At 48.4% G+C, this 13,677-nt stretch overlaps 1 pseudogene; it reads left to right on the plus strand.

Moving 5' to 3' along the window:
• Window positions 1–816: 816 nt before the first annotated feature.
• On the plus strand, window positions 817–11,836 carry LOC101045713 (B box-binding protein-like; annotated as a pseudogene).
• Window positions 11,837–13,677: the final 1,841 nt, after the last annotated feature.

The raw sequence follows: 13,677 nt of genomic DNA on the forward strand, positions 1-13,677 counted from the left end.
CTCGGCTCACCGCAACCTCTGCCTCCTGGGTTCAGGCAATTCTCCTGTCTCAGCCTCCTGCGTAGCTCAGATTACAGGCGTGTGCCGCCATGCCCAGCTAGTTTTTTGTATTTTTAGTAGAGACGGGGTTTCACCATGTTGACCAGGATGGTCTTGATCTCTTGACCTCGTGATCCATCCACCTCGGCCTCCCAAAGTGCTGGGATTACAGGCTTGAGCCACCGTGCCCGGCCTTAGAAGGCTTATCTTTAGATTGAACAATATTCCACTTCCCAGCCCAGTATGGTGGCTTGTGCCTATAATCCCAGTAATTTGGGAGGCTGAGGCAGGAGGATCACTTGAGCCCAGTAGTTTGAGACCAGCCTGGGCAACATATGAGACCCTATCGCTACAAAAAAAATTAATTTAAAAAAATTAGCTGGGCATGATGGCACACATCCGTAGTCTCAGCTACTCAGGTGAATGAGGTGAGAGGATTGCTTGAGCCCAAGAGGTCAAGGCTGCAGTGAACTATGATGGCACCACTACACTCTCGCCTGGGTGACGCAGCAAGATCCTGTCTCAAAAAAAGAGAAAAAGAAAAATCCACTTCTCTATCACCCCTCCCCATTAAGTTGTAATAGTTACACCATCTAGAGTTACTGGCTTTAACTATGCTTATGTTGGCACAGCAGGGTGGTGTGCAAAGTCCTATCCTTTAACTCAGTTCCCACAGAGGCCCCAAGACAGAAAAACATGAGTATCCTGAGATAAAACTGAGACGAAACTGAGATTCAGAAAGGGAGAGCTACTTGCCCAAGGTCTCACAGCTTGGACATGACAGGAGTAGGAGTGTCCCAGCTCTGTCAGGCCTCGGAGGACAGCAGTGATCGTCCCCCTAGTCAAGTCCCCTTGGCAGGCTGGCCGCACATAACCACAGATGACTTCAAGTCATCCTGTGATGACAGTTGCCCTTGCTTCTCCAGGGCAGAGCAGGCAGCCAAATCCTGGCTTGGCCATGCTGCAAAGGGCAAAGCTTCCACCTTAACCCTCTGTGTACTGCAAGTGGTGGAGAGAAACAGCGCACGGGCCTCCCTAAGCCTGAGCTTCCTCATATGTTGTAATAAGAGCAAACGTTAACTGAGGGCATATTATTCTAAGCTAAGTTACATATGCCAAGTTCTTTTTTTTTTTAAACCTTGAGCTTTTTTTTTTTTTTTGAGGCAGGGTGTCACTCTGTCACTCAGGCTGGAGTGCAGTGGTGCCATCTCGGTTTACTGCAACCTCCGCCTCCCGGGTTCAAGCAATTCTCCTGCCTCAGCCTCCTGAGTAGCTGGGATTACAGGTGTCCTCCACCATGCCCAGATAATTTTTGTATTTTTAGTGGAGACAGGGTTTCACCATGATGGCCAGGCTGGTCTCAAATTCCTGGCCCTAAGTGATCTGCCAGCCTCTGCCTCCCAAAGTGCTGGGATTACAGGTGTGAGCTACCGCGCCCAGCAATATATGAAGTTCTAGAACTCAATCTTCCTAACAATTGTGTGTGACAGGTAGAGCCCATTTACAGATGAGGAAACTGAGGCCTGAGACAGTAAAGCAATAAGCCAAGGAACACACATTATTTATTGGCAAGGAGGAGCTGGACAGTGTCTTGACTCTTCCCCGCAGCTGTGATGGGATGACAAATGAAATGCGTAGGAGACTGCTGAACTCAATAAGCAGGCATTGGGCCGGGTGAGATGAATCACACCTGTAATCCTAGCACTTTGGAAGGCCAAGACAGGAGGATCACCTGAGGTCAGGAGTTTGAGACCAGTTGGCTAACATAGCAAAATCCGTCTCTACTAAAAATACTTGGGAGGCTGAGGCAGGCGAATCGATTGAATTTGGGAGATGGGGGTTGCAGTGAGCCGACTGCGTCATTGCAGTCCAATCTGGGCAGAAGAGCAAGACTCTGTCTCAAAAAAAATAAAAATAAAAATAAAATAGGCTGGGCGCGGTGGCTCAAGCTTGTAATCCCAACACTTTGGGAGGCCGAGGCGGGTGGATCACGAGGTCAAGAGATCAAGACCATCCTGGTCCACATGGTGAAACCCCGTCTCTACTAAAAATACAAAAAATTATCTGGGCATGGTGGCACGTGCCTGTAATCCCAGCTACTCAGGAGGCTGAGGCAGGAGAATTGCGTGAACCCAGGAGGCGGAGGTTGCGGTGAGCCGAGATTGCGTCATTGCACTCCAGCCTGGGTAACAAGAGCGAAACTCCATCTCAAAATAAATAAATAAATAAAATAAAACAAAATAATAAAATAAAATAAGCAGGCACTGCCTTCTTTCTAGCAGCTTCTGCCTTCTGACTCTGCTTCCTGAGTCTCTCATTTATTTCTCCATGCCAAGAACTTGCCATTCTACATTTCTTCTTTTTTTTTTTTTTGAGACAGAGTTTCGCTCGTTACCCAGGCTGGAGTGCAATGGCGCGATCTCGGCTCACTGTAACCTCCGCCTCCTGGGTTCAGGCAATTCTCCTGCCTCAGCCTCCTGAGTAGCTGGGATTACAGGCACGCGCCACCATGCCCAGCTAATTTTTTTTTTGTTGTTGTTGTTCTCTTTTAATTTTTTGTATTTTTAGTAGAGACGGGGTTTCACCTCGTTGACCAGGATGGTCTCGATCTCTTGACCTCGTGATCCACCCGCCTCGGCCTCCCAAAGTGCTGGGATTACAGGCTTGAGCCACTGTGCCCGGCCAGCCATTCTACATTTCTTCACTGCAAATGCTCAGTAAATATTGACTGAATGATGACCATGAGTTTTGCTACTTTTTTTTTTTTTTTTTTTTTTTTTTGAGACAGTGTCTGGCTCTGTCACACAGGCTGGAGTGCAGTGTCATGCTCATAGCTCACTGCAATCTCTACTTTCTGGGCCCACGCAATCCTCCTACCTCAACCTCCGAGGTAGCTGGGATCACAAACAGCCACCACATCTGGCTAGTTTTGGTTTTGTTTTTGTTTTGAGATGGAGTCTCAGTCTGTTGCCCAGGCTGGAATGCAGTGGCGCGACATTGGTTCACTGCAAACTCCAGCTCCTGGGTTCAAATGATTCTCCTGCTTCAGCCTCACAAGTAGCTGGGATTACAGGCACATGCCACCATGCCTGGCTATTTTCATATCTTTGGTAGAGATGGAGTTTCACAACATTGGTCAGTCTGGTCTTGGCCTCGTGAAGTGCAGGGATTATAGACGTGAGTTAGTGTGCCCGGCTTAGTTGTTTTTTTGTTTTTTGTTTTTTTTTTTTTCTGAGATGGAGTCTTGCTCTGTCATGTAGGCTGGAATGCAGTGGCACAATCTTGGCTCACTGCAACCTCCATCTCCTGGGTTCAAGCAATTGTCTTGCCTCAGCCTCCTGAGTAGTTGGGATAACAGGCACCTGCCACTATGCCCAGCTAATTTTTTGTATTTTTAGTAGACATGGGGTTTCACTAGGCTAGTCTTGAACTTCTGACCTCAAGTGATCCACCCGCTTTGGCCTCCCAAAGTGCTGGGATGACAGTCACCACACCTGACCCTAATGTTTTAAAAATGATTATTTTTGTAGAGACAGGGTCTCCCAACATTGCCCAGGCTGGTCTCAAACTCCTGAGCTCAAACCATCCTCTCACTTTGGCCTCCCGAAGTGCATTCAGCCCAGATTCACTTCTTGGCACATTCTAGGGTCTTTGTTTATAATATCCCATCACCTTAAAATATAGATGCCCAGGCCAGGTGCGGTGACTCATGCCTGTAATCCCATCACTTTCAGAGGTCAAGGCGGGTGGATCACTTGAGGTCAGGAGTTTGAGACCAGCCTGGCCAACATGATGAAACCCCATCTCCATTAAAAATACAAAAAAATTATCCGGGTGTGGTGGCACATGCCTGTAGTCCCAGGAGTGTTGAGAGGCTGAGGCAGGAGAATCACTTGAACACGGGAGTTGGAAGTTGCAGTGAGCAGAGACGGAGCCACTGCACTGTAGCCTGGGTGACAGAGCAAGACTCTGCCTCAAAAAAAAAAAAAAAAGAAAAAAAAAAAAATTGCTTCCTTGGCTTGGAGGGAGGCAGCAGGGAGGCCTCTGGTGTGGCACGGGACCCATGTGGCCACAGCCACATGTGGCCACCCAGGAGCTGTGTATAACGGCAGGTACTCAAAAATACCTCACAGGTCTGACTATAAGGTGAGGTTTTTTCCTAGAATTACTTCTCAGGAAAGAAAAGATTTTGCCATACTCATGTCCTGACAATCTTCATCATACAGGATTATTTCTTCTACTTTACCATGAGCAAGATGTATCAATCCAACGTTACCTCAACCACTCAGCAGGGTGAAGAATTTGCATAAAACTGTTTCCTAACCTACAAATGGCAAAGAGTGATTTTTCTAAATTAATATATTAAGTTAAATAATTTAACCTGGCCAGGAACAGTGGCTCATGCCTATAAGCCCAGCACTTTGGGAGGCCAAGGCAGGTGGATTAAGTTTGAGCCCAGGAATTTGAGACCAGCCTGGACAACATGGCAAAACCCCAACTCTACAAAAAAATTTTTAAAAACTAGCCAGGCATGTTGGCAAGTGCCTGTGGTCCCAGCTACCTGGGAAGCTGAGGTGGGAGGATCACTGGGGCCCAGAAGGTGGAGGCTGCAGTGAGCCATGATCATGACACTGCACTCCAGCCTAGGCGACAGAGGGGGACCCTGTTTCAAAAACAAAAAATTTAGTAGATTACTTAGGTAAACATTTGATTAATTCATTTCTTTCTTTCTTTTTAAAAAAAGACAGGGTTTCACCATGTTGGTCAGGCTGATCTCAAACTCCTGACCTGGTGATCCACCCGACTCAGCCTCCCAAAGTGCTGGGATTACAGGTGTTAGTCACCATGCCCAGCTTTTTTTCCTTTTTTTTAGACAGGGTCTCTGCTCACTGCAACCTCTGCCTCCTGGGTTCAAGTGATTCTCCTGCCTCAGCCTCCCGAGTAGCTGGGATTACAGGCATGTGCCATCACACCTGGCTAATTTTTGTACTTTTAGTAGAGATGGGGTTTCACTATGTTGGTCAAGCTGGTCTCAAACTCCTGACCTCAGGTGATCTGCCCACCTTGGCCTCCCACAGTGCTAGATTACAGGCGTGAGCCACTGCACCCAGACTGAGTAATTCATTTCTAGTCCTATAACACTTTTGGTTTGTTTGTTTTTAATCTTTATTGGGGGGAAATTTGTTGAATTTTTTTCCCCTCAAGAAACTGGAGTTTCTACTTTGGAGGCCAAGATGGGAAGATCACTTGAGCCCAGGAGTTTGAGACCAGCCTGGGCAACACAGCAAGACCCCATCTGTATAAAAAAAGGTGGGGGACTTCCCTGGTATTCAAACATCCAGGATTGGTAAGCAGTGGGCACAGCCAAAGACCACAAGGCTGGAGACTATAACTGGGTTCTGGTGCTGCCTCCAGGCCACTTGCAAGCAGACTCCCTGGGCTCCAGCATCCACACTGTCAAGTGAAGGGTTTGGAGATTTCTACAGGAAGGCGTTTCCAACCCCGATTGTATAACTCCTGTTTCCAGATCCAGGTCCCTATGGGCATTACTCTCTGCCTTAGTTCTTGCATTTTGACCTTAGACTCAGGGTCATGAACTCTGAACTGGAAAACATGATGTTCCAGGCGTGGACAAGGCTGGGAGCACTGACTCTGGGGGGATGGGCAGGCCAGGGTGCCCCAAGAGTAGCTGCCTCCTGCTTCTTTTTCCCAGTGGCCTGGAGCAGACCTGGGCCCCCTGGGCCTCACTGACCCCATCTAGGTAACTGAGAGGGTGACCTTGGTTAATTCCTCTCCAGGTCAGACTTTGGCAAACTCCTGAAAGCAGTGTCCTTGTGCCTTTCTGTGTTACTCTGCGTGTGTCTGTGTGTTTGTTTTTTGGTTTTTGGTTTTTTTTTGAGACAGCCTCACTGTGTTACCCAGACTGAAGTGCAGTCTTGGCTCATTCCATCCTCCGCCTCCTGGGTTCAAGCAGTTCTGTGCCTCAGCCCTCAGCCTCCCGAGATGCTGCAATTATGGTACCCACCACCGTGCCTGGCTAATTTTTTTTTTTTTTTTTTTTTTTTTGAGACGGAGTCTCACTCTGTTGCCCAGGCTAGAGTGCAGTGGCATGATCTCAGCTCACTGCAACTCTGCCTCCCAGGTTCAAGTGATTCTCCTACCTCAGCCTCTCAAGTAGCTGGGATTACAGGCACGTGCCACCATGGCTGGCTAATTTTTGTATTTTTAGTAGAGACAGGTGTCACCACATTGGCCAGACTAGTCTTGAACTCTTGACCTCAAATGATCCACCTCCCAAAGTCCTGGGATTATAGACGTGAGCCACCGCACCTGGCTGTGTGTGTATTTTAATCCCATTTGAGGGAAGTCTATTCCCAGACACATTCCTGGCCTTGAACCGGAGGGAATGACAGAAAGAGGAAGGGAGAACATGAGTGTGTTGGTGAAAAAGGGAGAGAATGGATGAATTAGTATAATAATTCAGTGAAAAACAGAGCCGTGTGAGTGAATGAGTGCAGAGCACATGAGGAGGGCTGGCAGGGAGGGAGGGGCTGGGCCACACAGCCAGGGTCACCCAGCTAGCAGGCTATGCACCCAGTCTGCCTGCATGTTTCTCGGGCAGACAGAAGGCCCAGATAAAATGCTGCCAGCACTCTGCTGGTTTCTAAGGGGACAGGCTTAGATGCAGGTAAGTTCCAGGAGTGGAGGGAGGTAAGAGGCAGAAAGGGGGAGACATAGGGTCTCTTCAAGGGATATGGTGGGACAGTGGTTCCACAGGGACTTAGTTCTTCCTGCTCAAAGATGCCACATCCAAGGGTCGACAGGTTATGTAGTCCACTCAGGCCATTGCAGATTGGAAATTCCAGCAAAATCTGGGTGCAGTGGCTTATGCCTGTGATCCCAGCACTTTGGGAGGCTGAGGTAGGCAGATCACATGAGGTCAGGAGTTTGAGACTAGCCTGGCCAACATGGTGAAACTTCATCTCTACTAAAAATACAAAAAAAAAAAAAAAAAAAAAAGCTAGGTGTGGTGGTGCGTGCCTGTAATCCTAGCTACTGAGGAGGCTGAGGTGGGAGGATTGCTTGAACCCAGGAGGTGAAGGTTTCAGTGAGCCAAAATGGCACCAATTGTACCACTGCACTCCAGCCTGGGTGACAGAGCAAGACTCTATCTCAAAAAAAAAAAAAGAAGAAGAAAGGAAGGAAGGAGGGAGGGAGGGAGGGAAGGAAGGAAGGAAGGAAGGAGGGAGGGAAAATTCCATCAAAGAAGGAAAGGGAAGTAGCCTGGACTAGACCTCACACTTCATTCAGTTTCTTAAGTCTTCTCTCCCACCTTCTTGCAGGGAAACTGAGGCTGAATGAGGTGCTTACTGGAATGGCCTTGGCAGTGTTGCCTATGGCCTTACTCCCAGAGTATCTGGATGATTTGGATGTCCCAAGCTGGGCAAACTGAACTGGCCCTAGATGGACTGGGCTCAAGGCACTCAAGAGACAGGCCAGGAACAGTGTGTGAATGTAGTGCAAGGGGCAAGATGAACAAGTAGTGCTTGAGGCTGCCAGATCCTAGGCAACCCTGGCTGGGCTTGACCCCAGGCAGCTACAGAATGAATTTAGCCAAGGTTGGGAAAAGTTTCCCAGTTTAAAAAAATGACTTTTTACATTTTTTTGAGATGGAGTCTTGCTCTGTCACCCAGGCTGTAGTGCCGTGGTGTGATCTCAGCTCACTGCAACCTCCGCCTCCTGGGTTCAAGAGATTCTCCCACCTCAGCCTTCCAAGTAGCTGGGACTACAGGCATCCACGACCACGCCCAGCTAATTTTTTGTATGTTTTGTAGATAAGGGGTTTCACCATGTTGTCCAGGCTGGTCTTCAACTCTTGAGCTCAAGCAGTTCTCCTGCCTGGGAGGCAATTTTGTAACTGTAACCAATAAAGTATCTTTTTTTTTTTTTTTTTTTTTTTTTTTTTGAGGCAGAATCTCACTCTGTTGCCCAGCCTGGAGTGCAGTGGTGCAATCTTGGCTCACTACAACCTCCGCCTCTGGGGTTCAAGCGATTCTCATGCCTCAGCCTCCTGAGTAGCTGGGATTACAGGCGTTTGCCACCATGCTTGGCTAAATTTTGTATTTTTAGTAGAGATGGGATTTTGCCATGTTGGCCAGGCTGGTCTTGAACTCCTGACCTCAGGTGATCCACCTGCCTTAGCCTCCCAAAGTGCTGGGATTACAGGCATGAGCCACCCTCGCGGCTGGCCTAAAAAATAATTTTTATACACACACATATCACCTGATATCTATGGGCTTCAGGCTGTTTTTCCTTGCCTTGTCACATCAGTCCAGAACTACTAGGGTCAAGTATCAGGAGCCAGCCAGGTGCCATGCTCATGCCTGTAATCTGAGACTTTGGGAGGCCAAGGCAGGAGGACTGCTTGAGCCCAGGAGTTCAAGACCAGCCTGGGCAACATAGTGAGACCTTATCTCTTAAAAATATATATATACGCACACATACACACACACACACACACACACACACACACACACACACCATATTACACATATGTAATATATATATGTAAAAATTTTTAATGAATCAAGAGCTGGCTGGGTGCAGTGGCTCACACCTGTAATCCAAGTACTTTGGAAGACTGAGGCAGGAGGACTGCTTGAGCCCAAGAGTTTAAGACCAGCCTGGGCAATATAGGCAAGATCTCCTTTCTACAAAAAATAAAATGAGCCAGGCATGATGGCACGTGCCTATAGTCCCAGCTCCTTGGGAGGCTGGAGTGAGAGGATCACTTGAGCCTGGGAGGTTGAGGCTTCTGTGAGCTATGATCAGGCCACTGCACTCAGCCTGTGCAACAGTGTGAGACTTTGTCTCTTAAGAAAAAAAAGAAAAAACATTCAGGAGCCTTATCTTCATGATCTGCCATACTCCTGCCCCCAGGCACTCAGCTCCTGTTGTGTGCTTAACCCCCCTTCTCTGTCCCTTAGGGGAGTCCCTGCATTGGGAGCCCACTATGTGACACTCATTGTGCTGGGCCTCGGGATATAACACAATGTGAGGTATGCACAGTCCCTGCACTCAAGGTAGTGTATAACTAGTTGGGAGAGAGCCATGACAAACATATGCACAGATCAATATGGCTAACATCACATTGTGACATGCACTAGGAAGAAAATAAGGTAACGAGGCCAGGTGCAGTGACTCATACCCAGCACTTTGGGAAGCAGAGGTAGGTGGATCACTTGAGGTCAGGAATTCAAAATAAGCCTGGTCAACATGGTGAACCCCCCACCCACCCCCCGCCGATCTCTATTAAAAATACACACACACACAAAAATTAGCTGGGCATGGTGGTGGATGTCTGTAATCCCAGCTACTTGGAAGGTTGAGGCAGGAGAATCAATCACTTGAAACTGGTAGAGGTTACAGTGAGCTGAGATTGCGCCACTGCACTCCAGCCTGGGTGACAGAGGAAGACTCCATCTCAAAAAAAAAAAAAAAGAACAGGCCGGGCGCGGTGGCTCAAGCCTGTAATCCCAGCACTTTGGGAGGCCGAGGCGGGTGGATCATGAGGTTGAGAGATCGAGACCATCCTGGTCAACATAGTGAAACCCTGTCTCTACTAAAAATACAAAAAACTAGCTGGGCATGGTGGCACGTGCCTGTAATCCCAGCTACTTAGGAGGCTGAGGCAGGAGAATTGCCTGAGCCCAGGAGGCAGAGGTTGTGGTGAGCCGAGATCGCTCCATTGCACTCCAGCCTGGGTAACAAGAGCGAAACTCCGTCTCAAAAAAAAAAAAAAAAAAAAAAAAAAAGAACAGAAGAGGCTGGGCACGGTGGCTCACGACTATACTCCTAGCACTTTGGGAGGCCAAGGCAGGTGAATCACCTGAGGTGAGGAGTTCGAGACCAGCCTAGCCAACATGGCAAAAACCCATCTCTAACCAAAAATACAAAAATTATCCCCAGGCATGGTGGCAGGCACCTGTAATCCCAGGTACTCCGGAGGGCAGGGCAGGAAAATCACTTCAACCCAGAAGATGGAGGTTGCAGTGAGCTGAGATTGGGCCACTGCACTCCAGCCTGGGCAACAGAGCAAGACTCTGTCTCAAAAAAAAAAAAAAAAAAAGAAGAAGGTAACAAATCTTACTATTCACTGTGATCAGAAGACCAGCCCCATCCATTGATTTACCCCAGAGTTCATCAGGAATGTAGATTCTCAGGCCCCAGCCAGAACCTACTGAATTGGAACCTGCATTTCAACAAGATCCCCTAAAGAGGCCCAATTCCAAACATGGTCATTATAACCAGGAAGAAGAGACAGCTGTGCTAACACCTGAACGTTCTCAGCTTTTGGAAGATCTGTTATCCAGGCAGAGGGAAGATCAAGTGTTACTGATCACAAAATATTCTCCTTAAAGATGCAACTGGCCAGCACAGTGGTTCATGCCTGTAATCCCAGCACTTTGTGAGGGCAAGGTGGGCAGATCACTTGAGGTCAGGAGTTTGAAACCAGGCGGGCCAACAGGTGAAACTCCTTCTCTACTAAAAATACAAAAATTAGCCTGGCACGACGGCACATGCCTGTAATCTCAACTACTCGGGAGGCTGAGGCAAGAGAATCACTTGAACCGGGGAGGCAGAGGTTGCAGTGAGCTCAGATTGCATCACTGAACTTCAGCCTAGGCAACAGAGTGAGATTCTGTCTCAAAAAAAAAAAAAAAAAAAAAAAAAATCCTGCAACTGACTGGCATAGTGATTCATGCCTGTAATCCCAACATTTTGGGAGGCTGAGGCGGGTGGATCACTTGAGTCCAGGAGTTCAGAACCAGCCTTCACAACATGGTGAAACCCTGTCTCTATAAAAAATACGAAATTTGGGTAGCGGGAGGAGAGAGCAGACCCCAGAGAGCCCTGAGCAGCCCCACCACCGCTGGCCTAGTTACCATCACATCCTGGGAGGAGCCATAGCTGCCGCAGCTGGCCCCAGTCACCATCACGGGCAACCCAGCAACCGCCCACCACCGCTCCCCCCCACCGCCCCCGCCCTCAGTGCTGCCGACACCAAGCTCAGCACTATGGGCAGCGGCGCAGGGAGTGGTGGCCCAGGCAGCCTCACATCGGTGGCACCTGCCGGCGGGGACAAGAAGGTCATCGCAACGAAGGTTTTGGGAACAGTAAAATGGTTCGGTGTAAGGAACGGATATAGTTTCATCAACAGGAATGACACCAAGGAAGATGTATTTGTACACCAGACTGCTAATAAAGAAGAATAACCCCAGGAAGTACCTTGGCAGTGTAGGAGATGGAGAGACTGTGGAGTTTGAGGTTGTTGAAGGAGAAAAGGGTGCAGCGGCAGCAAACGTTACAGGTCCTGGCGGCGTTCCAGCAGACCGTAACCATTATAGACGCTATCCACGTTGCAGGGCTCCTCCACGCAATTACCAGCAAAATTACCAGAATAGTGAGTGGGGAAAAGAACGAGGGATCAGGGAGTGCTCCCGAAGGCCAGGCCCAACACCACCGGCCCTACCGCAGGCGAAGGTTCCCACCTTACTACATGCGGAGATCCTATGGGCGTCGACCACAATATTCCAACCCTCCTGTGCAGGGAGAAGTGATGACGGGTGCTGACAACCAGGGTGCAGGAGAACAAGGTAGACCAGTGAGGCAGACTATGTATCGGGGATAGAGATCACGATTCCACAGGGGCCCTCCTCGCCAAAGACAGCCTAGAGACGACAGCAATGAACAGGATAAAGAAAATCAGGCTGGGCGCGGTGGCTCAAGCCTGTAATCCCAGCACTTTGGGAGGCCGAGGCGGGTGGATCACGAGGTCGAGAGATCGAGACTATCCTGGTCAACATGGTGAAACCCCGTCTCTACTAAAAATACAAAAAATTAGCTGGGCATGGTGGCGCGTGCCTATAATCCCAGCTACTCGGGAGGCTGAGGCAGGAGAATTGCCTGAACCCAGGAGGCAGAGGTTGCGGTGAGCCGAGATCGCGCCATTGCACTCCAGCCTGGGTAACAAGAGCGAAACTCCATCTCAAAAAAAAAAAAAAAAAAGAAAAGAAAATCAAGGAGATGAGACCCAAGGGGTCAGCAGCCACCTCAACGTCGGTACCGCCACAACTTCAGTTACCGACACAGACGCCCAGAAAACCCTAAACCACAGGATGGTAGCGACAAAAGCAGCCGGTCCTTCAGCTGAGAATTCGTCCGCTCCCGAGGCTGAGCAGGGCGGGGCTGAGTAAATGCTGGCTTACCATCTCTACCATCATCCGGTTTAGTTATCCAACAAGAAGAAATAAGAAATTCCAGCAATAAGAAATGAACAAAAGATTGGAGCTGAAAACCCTAAGTGCTTGCTTTTGCCCGTTGACCAGATAAATAGAACTATCTGCATGATCTATGCAGCATGGAGTCTTTATTATTTTTACCTAAAGACGTCTCTTTTTGGTAATAACAAATGTGTTTTTTAAAAAAGCCTGGTTTTGCTGGGCATGGTGGCTCACGCCTGTAATCCTAGCACTTTGGGAGGCTGAGGTGGGTGGATCACCTGAGGTCAGGAGTTCAAGACCAGCCTGGCCATCATGGTGAAACCCCATCTTAAAATAAATAAATTTATTAAAAAAAAAAAAAAAAAAAAAAAAAAAAGCCCGGGCGAGGTGGCTCAAGACTGTAATCCCAGCACTTTGGGAGGCCGAGGCAGGTGGATCACAAGGTCAAGAGATCGAGACCATCTTGGTCAACATGGTGAAACCCTGTCTCTACTAAAAATACGAAAAATTAGCTGGGCATGGTGGCACGTGCCTGTAATCCCAGCTACTCAGGAGGCTGAGGCAGGAGAATTGCCTGAACCCAGGAGACGGAGGTTGTGGTGAGCCGAGATTGTGCCATTGCACTCCAGCCTGGGTAATAAGAGCGAAACTCCGTCTCAAAAAACAAACAAACAAACAAACAAAAAGTCTTGTTTTTCTCAATACACCTTTAAAGGTTTTAAAATTGTTTCATATCTGGTCAAGTTGAGATTTTTAAGAACTTCATTTTTAATTTGTAATAAAAGTTTACAACTTGGCCGGGCGCGGTGGCTCAAGCCTGTAATCCCAGCACTTTGGGAGGCCGAGGCGGGTGGATCACGAGGTCAACAGATCGAGACCATCCTGGTCAACACGGTGAAACCCCGTCTCTACTAAAAATACAAAAAATTAGCTGGGCATGGTGGCGCGTGCCTATAATCCCAGCTACTCAGGAGGCTGAGGCAGGAGAATTGCCTGAACTCAGGAGGCGGAGGTTGCGGTGAGCCGAGATCGCGCCATTGCACTCCAGCCTGGGTAACAAGAGCGAAACTCCATCTAAAAAAAAAAAAAAAAAAAAGTTTACAACTTGATCTTTTCAAAAAAGTTAACAAACTGCAAGCACCTGTTAATGAAGGTCTTAAATTAAAAAAAAAAAAAAAAATTAACCGGGTGTGGTGGTGCATGCCTATAGTCCCAGCTAGTTGGGAGGCTTAAGTAGGAGGATTGGATTGCTTGAGCCTGGGAGGTGGAGGTTGCAGTGAGCCAAGATCGCACCACCGCACTCCAGCCTGGGTGACAAAGCAAGACCCCAACTCAAATAATAAAATAAAAATTA

The sequence above is a fragment of the Saimiri boliviensis genome, chromosome 6, assembly GCF_048565385.1.
Source record: "Saimiri boliviensis isolate mSaiBol1 chromosome 6, mSaiBol1.pri, whole genome shotgun sequence".
Classification (NCBI taxonomy): Eukaryota; Metazoa; Chordata; class Mammalia; order Primates; family Cebidae; genus Saimiri; species Saimiri boliviensis.